Here is a 14,571-nt window from a genome sequence, read left to right on the forward strand (position 1 = left end):
CCCCATATAAAATAAAACATCATCTCAAGCTATTCTTTTTTGTAAACTTAAAGGAAAGGCCTACATACCCACTGCATACCATAATTTCAATAAAATATAACAATGTATTAAGTAAATCTAAATTTCTACAAGATAAATCAAAAGTTGTCCACATATTAATAGTGTTTTAATCTCAGTCAAAATAAAAAAACACATCTCTTTACACGTTTCTTCTTTGCCAAATTTAACACCCAATATTCTGATGTCTGAATTTGTAAAATATATACCTACCTTTTAACTGAAACCTTTACATTTCCTTATTTATTTTTAAACATAGGTTCCTAATATACCTATCTATATTCTACATAGCTTATTTTATCCATTCTTTCCATTTGCAATTATTACTAAATCATCCTCATATGTTAAATATATAGGAATTTTTATACTTTAACATAAATAAACAATTCCTTCATTAATGGTTCTCATTATCTGACTCACCACAGCATTCATAATTAAGGCAAACAATAGACTACTTGGAGGACACCCCTGTTTAATTGCTCTTTTTGCATGCTTTTCTTGACTAAACAATCCATTATCTAAAATTCTATTCCAAGAATTAATTAATTTAAAAAACTTATTATGAATACCATACTTGTCTAATATTGCAAACATTTTATGACAAACATTATCACATGCTATGTATCACATCCAATAATTTTGCATTGTTTTCTACCCATAAAATACTTCACATGACCTCTTTAATAATATGCAACATATTCTTACAATTTTTTCCCTTCAATATCATATATTCCTTCTTTCATTAAAACATGCATGATTTTATCAGGTCTCCCCTGTAATATCTTCATTAATATTTTATAATCTACATTATTTAAAGCTAAAGGCCTCCACTTTTATAAATAAGCTTCTATAATATTTTTACACAACCTCTTGACATACTCTTTTGTCTGCTACACCATGGTTTAACCAGTAATTTACAACTTGTAAATGTTTTGCTTCTTCCTCATTCATTTCCTTATAAAATTCACAAGTTATACCATTTGGGCCTGCCATAGTTATTTTTTTAAATTCCTTTTAAAACTTCATTTAACTCATTAACCTCTATTGTTTTTAACAACGTCCTTTCCATCACTCTTACTTATTTAATTAACATTTCAAATGCCATCTAATCTTTTTCTACCTTATTATACATCTTACTAACATATTCTTCAGTCTTGTATTATTTCCTTCATACTTTTTTCTTTTCTATCCTCTCCTTTTAATCCTTCATTTTTCTATTATTTCTCTTCACCTTCTTTCCCAAAACAGGAGTAACTTCCTCTGCCTCACCTTGAATGACATGCGTCTGATTATTTATTACTCTTTCTACCTTTAAGAAATTTTCTTTATACATTTCCTTCTATTTTTGTTTTTTTTCTTTTTTCATTCCCTTTCAATTCTCACTCAAATCATTTACAATTTACTCATATATCTTTTTATCTTTGTAAAATAAATGTTATAATTTTACAAACTCCGTTCTATATTTCTTTTTATACTGAAACTACCATTGCATTATATACACATAAAATTAATCACTGTGCAATGATCCTTCCATAACATTTATACACACTGTATAAAACAATTAACATCTTTGAAATTCACCAACTAAAACCTATTTTCCTTTTCCTTCTTTAATATAATTTTCCCTATTCATTATTCCTGCTTCTATACACTCATGATCTGAAAAACAAATGTCTCTTATTCTAATATTTCCTTCATCTAAACCATCTAAAATATAATATCATCTACATCTGTTTTCTTTTCAATTCTTCCTTAAACAAGTTGTCTATATTCCCCAAATGTATCTGTCCATTTTTAATAGACACCTTCCTACCTTAATTGCTTTTCCAATCTTACAATTTGCTTTTCAAAAACTACAATTTAAATCCCTTATAATAATAATAGTATCCATATTAGGTAATACAAATATCTTAAGTTCCTGAAACAATGCTTCTCTTTTATTTTTTTTAGTAAATGCATATACACCAATCACTCTCCAGACTCTATTCACATCTCTAACATCACATATCATAATTCTCTCATGACTAACCACTAGATAATCCAAAATTGTAATACTTTTACTTTCAAACATCATAGCCACCCCAAACCTACATTTTCTCTAAAACTCCTAAGTATCTTATCATATAGCATCTGTTTGTCTTTTTATTTTTTCATTCAAAATTATTACATTCAGTAAATAAATTATATCACATTTATATTTGTAACAAGTCTTCTTTTCTCATTTATCAGACTATTAACATTCAAAGAAAATATGTTTAAACAAGTCATTTCCCTTTTTTACAGCTTTTGCTAATAATTGTTTATTTTTTCTCATCTTAATTCTATTTCCGATTGTCCTTCATCCCCATTTGCTTTTCCACATTCTTCTTCACCATCTTCCTGAATTAAAGAATTAAACTGGTTTGGTATCTCAACCATATAGCTCTCTACTTTCCCATCATCCACCTTGCACCCACATTTTCCACTCTCATTCACTTCACTTCATTCTCACTTTGAATAATATTGTCTTTATTTAAATTGCCATTTTCCTGAACTATGGGCAGAATTCCACAAAGTTCAGAAGCTATTTGTTGACTGTATAGCACAACGAAGGAAGGCTTCAGCACACTTGCTTTATCCCTGATTTCAGAAGACTTGGCTTTTCTGAGTGCTTAAATATTCAGTGTAGGATCAATATGGATTCTGCACATGCCCATCTGATTCCAAAACACATTGTGCACACACAATGCAACTTATATCCAGCAAACTGCCACACCAGCTCTGTTTCTGAAATCCCTGTTGTGTGCTTTATGGACCCCAAGGAATTAAAGCTAATACTATGGACTTCAACAAAGTCCATAGCAAAAGAACAACAACAAAAATAAAAATTGCAATCTACTGTTAAGGAACTGCAACAGGCAGCTGTGATACATGCCATAAATGAGGCTGTGACTGTGCACCCTAGAAGGCAGCTAGCTAGAATCCGAGCAACACTGCAACTAAACCAGTTGTCTGACCAGAAAATAATTGACAGGTACTGGCCAGACAAACAACTTGTGCAGGCTGTCTGCAATATGTGTGCCATACACATGTCTGTGCAGACCCTGCAAGGAAACCCCATTTTCCTTGAAGCCAAAGTGTGTCTCAGTCTGGGTATACTTGCACCTGGGACATTCCAGAGACAGAGAAGGGATGCTGTGGATGTGTCACAGACACCTGACCTCTGTATCCTGGCAAAATTCCTGAAAGCAATGTGCATCAAAGTGGATGATTACACATACTTTCCATCCACCCTCATGGAGTGGAGAATTGTAATGCACCAGTTCTATAACATTGAAAACTTTCCCCATGTACTCAGTGCAATAGATTGCACAACATACCAAGCGAGACACCAGTGCATCCTGAAGCTGGCCGATACATAAATAGAAAGGGCTGGCCATCCATGAACTGGCAGGTTGTGTGTGCAGCAGATGGAAACATAACAAACATCATGGCAACACACCCTGGTAGCCTTCATGATGCTGCCATATGGAGGAAAGTGGGCTGAGGGCTGCATTCCAGCAAGGTGATATACCTGAGGTACTACTACTAGGTAAGTATAAGAGAACAGCTAGGATGTAAGCCAAGCATACCCCATCACAATGATATTCATTCTAACCCATAACAGGTGACTGTGGTTATCCACTTGAGCCATGGCTAATGACCTGTACAGAGAACCATCCAACCCTGCACAGGAGGCCTACAATAAGCACACACAGCAAAGAGAAACACCATAGAGCATGTGTCTGATGTACTGAAAGCTAGGCTAAGATGTCTGGACACATCTGGAGATACACTGCAATACACATCTGAGAAGGCATCACAGATAATAACAGTGTGTGCCATGCTATACAACATGCTAACTGGAGAACATGGCAATCTTCCAGCTGCAGGTGTGGATGATCTACCCCAAGAAATCCAGATGTCTGAAAAGTACATCCCACAGGTGTCAGAGGAGGAGTAGAAGACATAGGGAACAGAATGCACAGGTGTAGGCAATGTAGGGTGCAGCCACAAGTGCAGGCCTGGACAACATGGCAACATCTGACCCACAACTTTGAGTTAGATTAAACACTGATCTTCAGGTGTTGCCCCATCACAGCAGCAGATTGTATCCAGTGACAATTGCCCACTAGATGTACACATTGAGCATCAGACATAACACCATCATCACAATGTATTGTAATATGAACATATGCAAATGTGTCACAAGAGGGATCATTAACTCAGGGCACAACTGGCACAGGTATGCATACACACTCAGATTGCGGAATCACTATATGGAAACAATAAGAAACACACATTAGTGCTACACATTCATATCTTTGCAATATAATGACATGAAAAAAGAGAAGTCACACAGACCATCATGCAGAACATTTAATAGTCACATAAAATATATCACAGTAAAGTGGTAATTCAATAATATGAGCCAGAATGTTTATCACACAGTTGGATGCACTCTAACACTGTCTAGGGGGACCTTGCTGATGTCTGACACTATGGACTACTCTGATCTGACCATGTACAAAAACATGTTGGCCTGGTTGCTCCACAGAGGAGATTGATGGGGTGGCAACACCATGCTGAGGTGAAAGAGCATGACTACAAGTTGAAGGCCTTGTTTTGATTGGCCGGTCCACAGCAGATGGGCGATAAGTTGGACTGTTTGCAGGTTGGACCATACACACTGATGCTTGATGTCCAATGGTGGTTCTCCAGACTGGTGGTCTGCATCTCCCATGTTGCAATATGCTGAGCACAGTCAGGGAATGCAGAACCCTGCTGGTACTATGACAGTGCTGCAGTACCATAGAGGCCAGAGTTTCTGCCAACCATGCCACAGCTAGAAGACTCTCATTTTGAGAGACCAATGTGGCCATTATCTCACCATGTCTGTTGCTTTTCTCATTTATGCATCACACATAGCTGGCATGCCATATGATCTGTGGCATGTGCATGTGCACTGATGTCTGACCAGTGCTGTTGCTGTGACCGTTCATTTCATTGCGGCAATAGATAGGCACCCCTCTGACACCTGGCCATGCACAACATCTGCATGACTACATCTACCACAATACCCTGTTTCAGGTTGTTGTGGGGAACTTCTATTAGCAGTGGTCTCAACTGGGGTCTGCCATTCAATGGCCTCACCCTGTTCAATATCCATTGTCTCTTCATCCTCCAAATGGTTAGTTCCCCTCCACATCTAAGGCTATAACTGCAGCAACATCACTGTCAACATCTTGGATGGACTCTCCCAACAAATCTAGGTCCTGTGTGCCAGGGGCCATATTTCCATGCTCAGTCACATCAGAAACCACATCATGATCGCTGGATGGTCTGATGGATGATATCGATAGTTGATGTGCTACAACATACAAAGACACAGATAAAGACAATGCACTTACATTACATGATGGATAGCATTAAAGACTCATGATATATATATATATATATATATCTCATTGCAATGTTACAAATAATAATGACTTTGCATGAGATCTGCTTTATGTATGTTTTACGTAATCCACATACATGGAGAATATAATTACATTACAAGGTCAACATACATGACAAATGTGAGGAATACAAACAAGACATACACCTAACATATCCTCCTGGGAAGATGGTGCTGTTGAAAAGGGATGAACTTCAACTATTGTAGGGAAAAAACAGCATTAGTGTTCACATCACTGCCACCATTACCCATGTGAACACAATTAAAACATACAGAAGGTTTGACATACACAAATTGCTTGTTTGTGCAATTGATGAGGTTGATACTCACTGGCCTAGGAATGAGAAGAAGGGAAAAGTATTAATGGAGGACAACAACAGGATAAACAGAAATGACAGGTATGAAACATAGCTAACAGCATACCACTGACAGACTCCTGCTCTGAAGAGGTTGTGGGTTGTACTGTGGATCCTGCAGTGGGAAAGTAAACAGAGAGACAACACAGTCATGTATTTAGTAAAAGTAATATTGATTGCAACACATATGCAACACAATAACAGATGATGCAGATACTTACAAGATTTACTATGCACCTGTACATCAGATGGGCCTGTGTTAAAAAATATTAGCACCGTATCACATATGTTGCTACACATTGATGCAAGCTATGACAATTTTCCTGTAAAATACCTGGTCTGTCTGAACTTGAATCTGCATGGCTTGGGCCCCCCACTCGATGTACCTGTAGTATACAATGTTAGGGAAATAACAATATGACAGTAAACAGCGGAGCCATGAAATGAGGTTGAGGCAATAACAGGTAGTGGTCACAGTAACAGTATGGAGACACTCACCTGCCATTCTCTGGTTTAGTCCTGAAGTAGATGGACCTGTGAATATCAATGCAAACAGTATTACACATGTCATTCAGAATGCTCTATCTGCACATCAGTTGTATGAATACATATCATTAGACTTATGTTTATCATCCTCACCGTGTGTAGATGTGTGTGCATGGCTCTATTCTGCTGCTGTACGTAAAAAATAACAATACATGAGTAGGCATACTACAGCAATATGTCTACACCCAGCTTTGTTATGGAAAGAAGGACACACATGTTTGGCCCGAAATTCCAGCTTCAGTCCCACCACTGAGTTTGTGTTGCTCCCATCTTGCTATATCCCGTGAGATCAGAAATATTATTATGTTTTCAGGGGGTCTATGGTGGTCCACCAACAGTGGTATCCCTCAATCTCTCATAATGTCTTAAAGAGAAATCTTAATGAGTGGATGGAAAATAGAAAGTTCACCCCGGGGATCAGTCCAGTGGTTCTTCTTGATAGAGGCACTGGGAACTAACATTGGGCGGCATGATGCCAGGGCACTTCTATGGGCTAGGCTTGTAAAGACTTCAGGGCCATTAGCCTAGTACACACATATGAACCTATGGATGAAGAATCATGTCTGAGCAGTGATGTCTGCAGGCATCACAGACCTCCAACTGCATTTATCATGTTGGTGAGGTCAGTCCAGATTTCATATCTTCAAACTGTATCATTAGAACTGCCAAGGAGTCTCTGTCTATGTTGCTGGAGAGCATCAATCTTCCTGGGGAAGAAATTGTCATCCGCTAAGATTTTGGCCATCTGAAAACCAGTGATATGCACATGATAATATTCTTGTCTGAGGACATTTATGCAGTTGAGTCTGTGGACAGTGTCTGTCAACATAAACAGTATGCATTGCTATGCAATGCAAAGGTCTGTCTAACAATTCTATGACAACTACTAGCATTACATATAAAGAGAAACAATGATACTTTCATACATAATTTTAAAATCAACTTAATTTGTAATATCAAAGCAAGCAAGGAAAGCCCAAAGAATTGACTGTGCGGTGTGAAAATAAATGCAAAAGAAGTGATAAAAAGCACATGATGACCGAATATAACAACCACTATGTAAAAATGAATGTATTTAATAGTAAAACTGGCAAGCACTTTCACTATGTAAAATAGCTTCTTCAGACCAAAAGTGAGAAAATACAACATCCACATTTAAATAGAATTACATCATTACCTGTTACACAACTAACCAGTGACAGGAACCACATATTTAAAGATACAGGTACCTCATTTCTATAAAACATGAAACAAAAAACATACTTCTAATAAATGTATAAAAGAAAAATAATCTAAAAAAATAAAACTATCATAAGTGTGCAGAAATTACTTCTTCCTCAAATCCCTAGAGTTTAAAACCGGGCGTAGAGGGATATGTTATTTAATCCATGGCCCTTATGACACTGTAGTGAAATTATCCATCTAATCTCCCTCAACTCAGTCTCATTTTCTACATATCCTGTTCTAATGTCAGTCTGCAGCACCTTTATAGCTATAAACGTAAAAGCATGGTTAGCTCCAAATGTATTAACATGCTTTGCTAGAGCATTAAACTCGTTCCCCTTATGTATACAATAAAGATGGTCTCTGACCCTTTCTTTAAACTTGGGGTTTGTTTTGCCAACATAAAATGAAGAGCATACCTCACAAAAAGTGAGGTACACCATGTTGATGCTATTGCAATCAGCTGAAGCAGAAAAATGAAACTCCCACCCCATATCAGAATGAAAAAAATGTTCAATCAATACTTAGAAAATCACAAAAATTACACTTTCTGCATCTGTGGGTATCTAAACTAAAATGCCTGCTTTGGTGCCTTTTGGGTAACAAAGTAGCCTTTTCAAATTCTTCTTGTTCTTGTAATAGGAAGTAGGGCACCCCCTCAACTATCTCAGATATAGATGGATCTGTAAGTAAAATATACCAATTTTTATAAATGATGTTCCTAAGTGCATTTGTATCACTACTGAATGTGAGGGGAACTCTCACTATGCTACTGGCCCTAGTACTCCTAACATTATCTTCTATGGGTGCAGCAAAGAAAGGCTTAGCCCTATCATCCCTTAACATAGTGCCTTACTTAATACCCTTCTTTATTTCTTCACTTTTGCACCCTCTCTTCATGAAATCACTGCATAGAACACACATACTATTCTCAAAATCAATTTCATCAACATGGAGTCATGATGCCCTGATGGCTTGTCCCTTAATAGTTCAACATATATGTGGGGGTGCATGCTATTCCGATGTACATAGGCAGAATGATAACATTCCTTTCTGAACAGACTAGTTAAAAGATTATTGTCCTGAGTCTTAAACAACTTCAGTCAAGAAAGTCAATCTCACAAAGAGATGACATCATAGTAAACTCAAAAATGAGATTGTACTATGTATACATTCCAGGAGTTCATGCAAACCTTGCTCAGTACCACACAATATCAAAAAGAGGTCATCCACAAACCATCTAAAGAACTGAATACATATACCCCAACATTTCAGTTTCATAACAAATTGTGTCTCCCACCATGCTAGAACTGCATTGGCATAGCTATTGGCACACAGAGTGCCCATAGGTATGCCAGAACACTGATGAAAAAATTGGGGTTTGAGGAAGAAGTAATTTCTGCACAGTTATATGATGTTTTATATGTTCCCTCATAGCTAATAAAGGGTGTATAGTAACTTCTTCATTGATATCAGGGTGTTGGGTGGGAGACATTCATCTTGGTTTCCTATTTTGTTTCTCTTGCTTCCAAAACCACCTTGGAATCACCTCCCCTAGAGTTTTCTTTTACTTTTTCCAAGATGGCAAACTTACATTTTTTGTAGTGTGGGCATACTACTGAGTGTTTATGCAAAGCATTGTTTTCATTACCTTTACTGATGTTATATAGGTGTTCATAAAGTCTTTTCCTAAGCCTACGCTCAGTTTTTCCCACATAAAATATCCTTTATTAGTTATGAAAGCAGAAACATACTAATGAAGTTTATATTAATTTTTAGTACATCATGGTGTTTTATAAGGATTTTATGCATTTAATATATATTCATACATTTTAAGGAATAAACGTTGTGTAGATAGTTATAATCAGTGATGAGTTAGAATAAGACCAGGATTTTATTAAGTAAAAGACAAGGTTGTAACTTATTGCCTTATTATTAGATTTTAGGGTGGTGATTGAGTACAAAAGAAATCCCCCTTTTTTTTGGTAAGGTTTTTTAACAATGTCTGGGTAATCTGTAGGTATTGGGGTAGGAATCACCTTGTTGATATTTCATATTTTTTTTCATTTAGGATTCATTCGTGCAAAGGTTAACAACACTCAAAAGTTTGATGACATTTTTAATTAGTTATTTAAATAATATAAAAAGGTGGTGTTTAATTGTAATAAAATGATTCTGATGAAGTCCAATATTATGGAAGAAAGTGCACAGTCTAATATGTTTTAACATTTTTATTGTTTTTAATGTGTTTTTATGCAGACTTTTCAGTGAATAAAGTGATAAGTATTCCAAAGTATTCACTAGCTGCTGCCGTTACTGTTCATTCTTTTTTTGGTATATGCTCTGCCTGCATAAGACAGATCTTGAAGACCCAGAATTTTCATTATAATGAAACTTTTTGGGCTCTGTCTTTATGCTGCAGGTGTTTAGAAAGGAGCATACCAAAGGGAGTGTTGTACTCTATTATTGGCATGATGAGGTAAGAGTACACGGGGGTTATATCCTCTTTCTTTTCTGGAGGCAATGCCCTTACTTATGAGATGAGCTATATAAAATGCCCTTCTTACCACTGTGGAGATATGGTGATAGAAGTTAAGGTTGCTGTCCACCTCTGTGAGTAGATGTCACCACTGATTGTATAATTAGGCTATTTCTATTGATGCGGTAGTTTGCAGGAACATCACCCTTGCCAAAAGGGATGATAATGCATTTTTTGTGTTAAGTTTAAGACCATGACTTTGGTACTAGTCTGTGCAAGACCTTCTTGCAGGATTTTGACATTACTAGGGGTTTCACTGATCGCTCCCAGTTTGCAGTCATCAGCAAACTTTGTCAGCAAAGTCCTTTAGTTTTAACCTGTACTTCGGAGAAATATATTCTGAACAGTAGGGGTCCCAGAACCAATCCCTGTGGAACACCACTGGTTATAGGTCTGGTGGAGGAGGTGGAGTCCCCTATTTTGACTGTAAAGACTGTTTTCAACTAGGACCCCCCCCCCCCCGATAGCATAACAACTCTTTTAAGTCATGCTTTCTTCTGAAGAAGTTAAGCCATTTAATAAATGTACCTTCTACTAAAATTGATTAACCATAGAAATGGAATGGTGTGAAGGCAAAGTCTCCCTGTGATGGGTACAAGGGGCTTCCCCTTCTTATATGCCTCTCACAGCTGAACATTTGACTGGTTGTTTTTGTCTAACTAAACTGTCAGGTTGTAACTCTGTGAGATATCTTTGAAAGAGTTTTGCCTTCAAATATCACTGGCACAGCTATGTGCCTAATATGATAACCTTTGCATCTTTACATGTTGTTAGTAATACTTTCATTTCATTTAAGCAACTGTAGAAGGGGGCAAAAAATGAATGCAAATGCTGTTTTAAATTAAAACAATCAGTATGAAAATGCATTCTCACATTTACAAAATTAAAAAAAGAAAGTGAGATCAAGGCTTCATTACTGCACCCACAAACATAGTATAATCAACCTTAAAATTGGGTCAGCATATGCAAGGGAACTTTTCCCATGTAGTGCATGATTTAACTATTCATATAATTTGAAAATTATGTTAAACTGGTGTTCATCTCACAAATACCCTATTCACTTCATATGAAGCTATTCTAGGAAACAATTCATCATACTCTTTCTTGAAAACAATAATAAAATAAGTCTCGTATTCATGTCTATGTTAAGTTTCCCTTTTTTACTTGTACACTGATCCAAGTAATTGTTCATACAGTACAGCTTTAAACATGTCACATGTTAATACTAAGTGTCTGGCACCATTTTGTGCAGTCATTCTTCACCTTTTGTATCACACATTTTACAAACTGTGACTCCTGTTTGCAGTTCTGTAGTCTTTATTTACCATTTACTTTATCCAGTTATTGTTTAGTTATGCATCTCTTAAGATGACCCTTTTTATAGTATTATGCTATATTTGTGTGGAAGATCACTGGGATTAGGGATGATGTGAATCTAGTTTAAGCTCATTGTCTAGTTAAACTATGAACCTTTCATGGTCGTAACTAAAGTCATAGGTTTTCCTTAGTACCATCCATTTAACTTGACAGGTAAGGGTTATTGATCAAATGTTTGGATTTAATTATGGCTGTTTGTGTGTTTCTTTAAAGCCTTCTCAACACTGTATTAAATCATTTTTACTGAAATTGAAAAGGGTTGAATGTCTGATTTTTTTATTTTATTGTTTACTAAAACATTTCCCAGATTATAAGTGGCTGCATTTTATTCAGTTTTAATTGTTGTCTTTTGTTAACCTTTAGTTTTAGTCGTGATCAGTCTAAGTTGTCTTTGTTGTCAAATGACAAATGAACTGAATATCTTTCTAGAACTATGAGACATATTTTTCAAGAACTGTGAGATGTGCATAATATCACTATATGACATGGTATCTAGAATGTATACATATGGACGATGTAGAGTCTGTTGCCACAAGATATAAAAGGAATGACCCTGCATTCAATAGGATACTATGAAAGTGATAATTACTAGCACCAGCTGTATGATGAGCAATCTGCTGAATCCCAATCCCAAGCTGTATGAGCAGTTAGACCTAGAATAGAAGAACTGATTACTGAAATTGTTTTAAGATGAAGATCAGTGAACAATTTGGTACACAATGAGGGTTGATGGATAGGAAAATTGGTCTTGTCCAATTTTGCAGACATTTTTCCATTCCACGATGGCTGAAAGACCAGACTTTGGACTTGAAAAAGATGCATGGTCAGTGTCTCCTAGCATGACTGAGTGATGTACCACTAATGCTGTAGTTTCCCTACTCTACTCTGGGTCTATGTCACTATTACAAGCCTAATGGGGTGATGGGGATGCTGACTGTTGTGCCTGAAAGGATTCCATCAAGGGCTAAATCAATGAAGCGGAACAGTTCTTTTTTTATAAGACAGTGTAAATTCTATTAAAATAAATACTAAAAATGATTTCCATCAGTAAATAAGCATTGCTGAATAATAAGCAATAACTAATCTGTCCAGATAACTGATGGCCATGAGGCCATTCATCTTCCTAGTTATGAATCTCTTATGTCTTCGAGCTGAGTGATGGGTCTGGACAAATACATGCCAAAAGGGGTATTACAATCATCAATGGTTCTGATGAGAGAAGAATAAAGGGGGAAATAAGGCTTCTTTGGATCTTACTGGAAATTAAATATCTCAGAAGGCTTTATGAACTATTATGGATACATGGTAGTCAAAAGTTAAGGAATTAAACAAGTGTGTTTTAGACTCTTATGACAGTTTCTGATTGGTGGGGTGTATTATCATCATCATCAATATGGTGTGATATATATATATATATATATATATATATATATATATATATATATATATATATATATATATATATATATTGCTTGTTTGTTTGTTCTTTTACCAAAATGTATTATACTATATTTTTTTTTTACATTTCGTTTGAGACTATTGCCCTTACACCCAATTTTAGCATAGTCTAACCCACACTGTAGCAAAAATGAGTCCACTGAAGATCAAATATCCTGCAAACTTAAATAATCAAAGGCCAAGAGTAGTGGCTTAAAAGTCTGAGTAATAAATACCAAGTAAGGAAGAAACCATCACAGTCCCTGTAGTACATCATTGGTAACATTTTTTTTTCAGACATAGGAACAGAAAGTCTAACTACATGGGTTCTATCTGATAACCATGTAGCTATCCACAGCACAAGATATGGAATTACATTCAGATTTACTAGTCTATCAATAATGCATTCATGGCGAACAGTGTCACAGTCCTTGTCTGGGTCAAAAAATGTTCTATGCACTTGCATAATTACTGTGCCATGATTTGGTGAATCTTTCAGAGTAATATAAGAGGTTAAAGGAGAATGCCCTGCCTCTGACAAAGATGAATTGATGAGGATCCAGGGTTAAGAGATTTTTAATGTCCAGATTAATAAGGTCTAAGGTAACACGTTCCGTAACTTTCAATATTGAGCTAATGAGACTAACTGATCTTAGTTACCAAGGTCAGTTGATAAGCCACTCTTATCTAATAACATTACAATAGCCATTTTCCAGGCTTTGGGAACATACCTATTGGAGAATCTTAGATTAAACAGGTTAAGTAGGGGCATGTAGGCCATATTTGGTACTGATAATTAGGTGATCTGATACATTATCAGGGTCTTGGAGTGAGGTTTTCTTAATATCAGAGAAGGTTAAGAAGATTTATTCCGTAGTAATTATATGAATGTGGACACTGTGAACAGTGATAACAGTGGATGGAATACGCTTTGCACTAAAGTCAACAGCTAAGATATTAACTAGTTGGTCAGAGTGGACAGTATTATTGTAGACTATCTCCAAACATTGCTGGATGTTAATTCTTAACTTCTTGATATAGTTACAAAAGTGCCCATAGTTTCTAGCAGCCCTTAGAGCTGGATATCTTCTCTTCTTCCAAATGATCACAGGATATATTTTTCTGCACTGTGGTAAAAGTCTTATTGTATATATTAAGGATGTACTGTAAAAGGCACATTGCTATTAACTGCACAAAGCATGCAATACACAATGCAAAGGAACAACAGTGGTCATAATGCTGTAGACACAACATACAATGCTTAGAGCAATAGATACATGCCCACTTAACCTATAAAAGTGGGACTTTATTATATACATTCTAACCCACATTATAACTATAAAGGGTAAGTGACTAATATGACAGTTTCCATAAGTCTGACTGCTTTCCCAACTTTTGCAAGGTCTAGTTATTAAATACACTTAACTTCTGCACATTTACCAAGAATAATCCCAAAGTTACAGGAGCAGCTATCAAATCTGTTTTCTCACTACAAAACCATCACTAGCTTCTGCATACTTTCATGGATGCTCTAGTTTTGATGTCTTATGTCTGCG

The sequence above is a fragment of the Protopterus annectens genome, chromosome 3.part1, assembly GCF_019279795.1.
Source record: "Protopterus annectens isolate FY-2018-M chromosome 3.part1, PAN1.0, whole genome shotgun sequence".
NCBI lineage: Eukaryota > Metazoa > Chordata > Ceratodontiformes > Protopteridae > Protopterus > Protopterus annectens.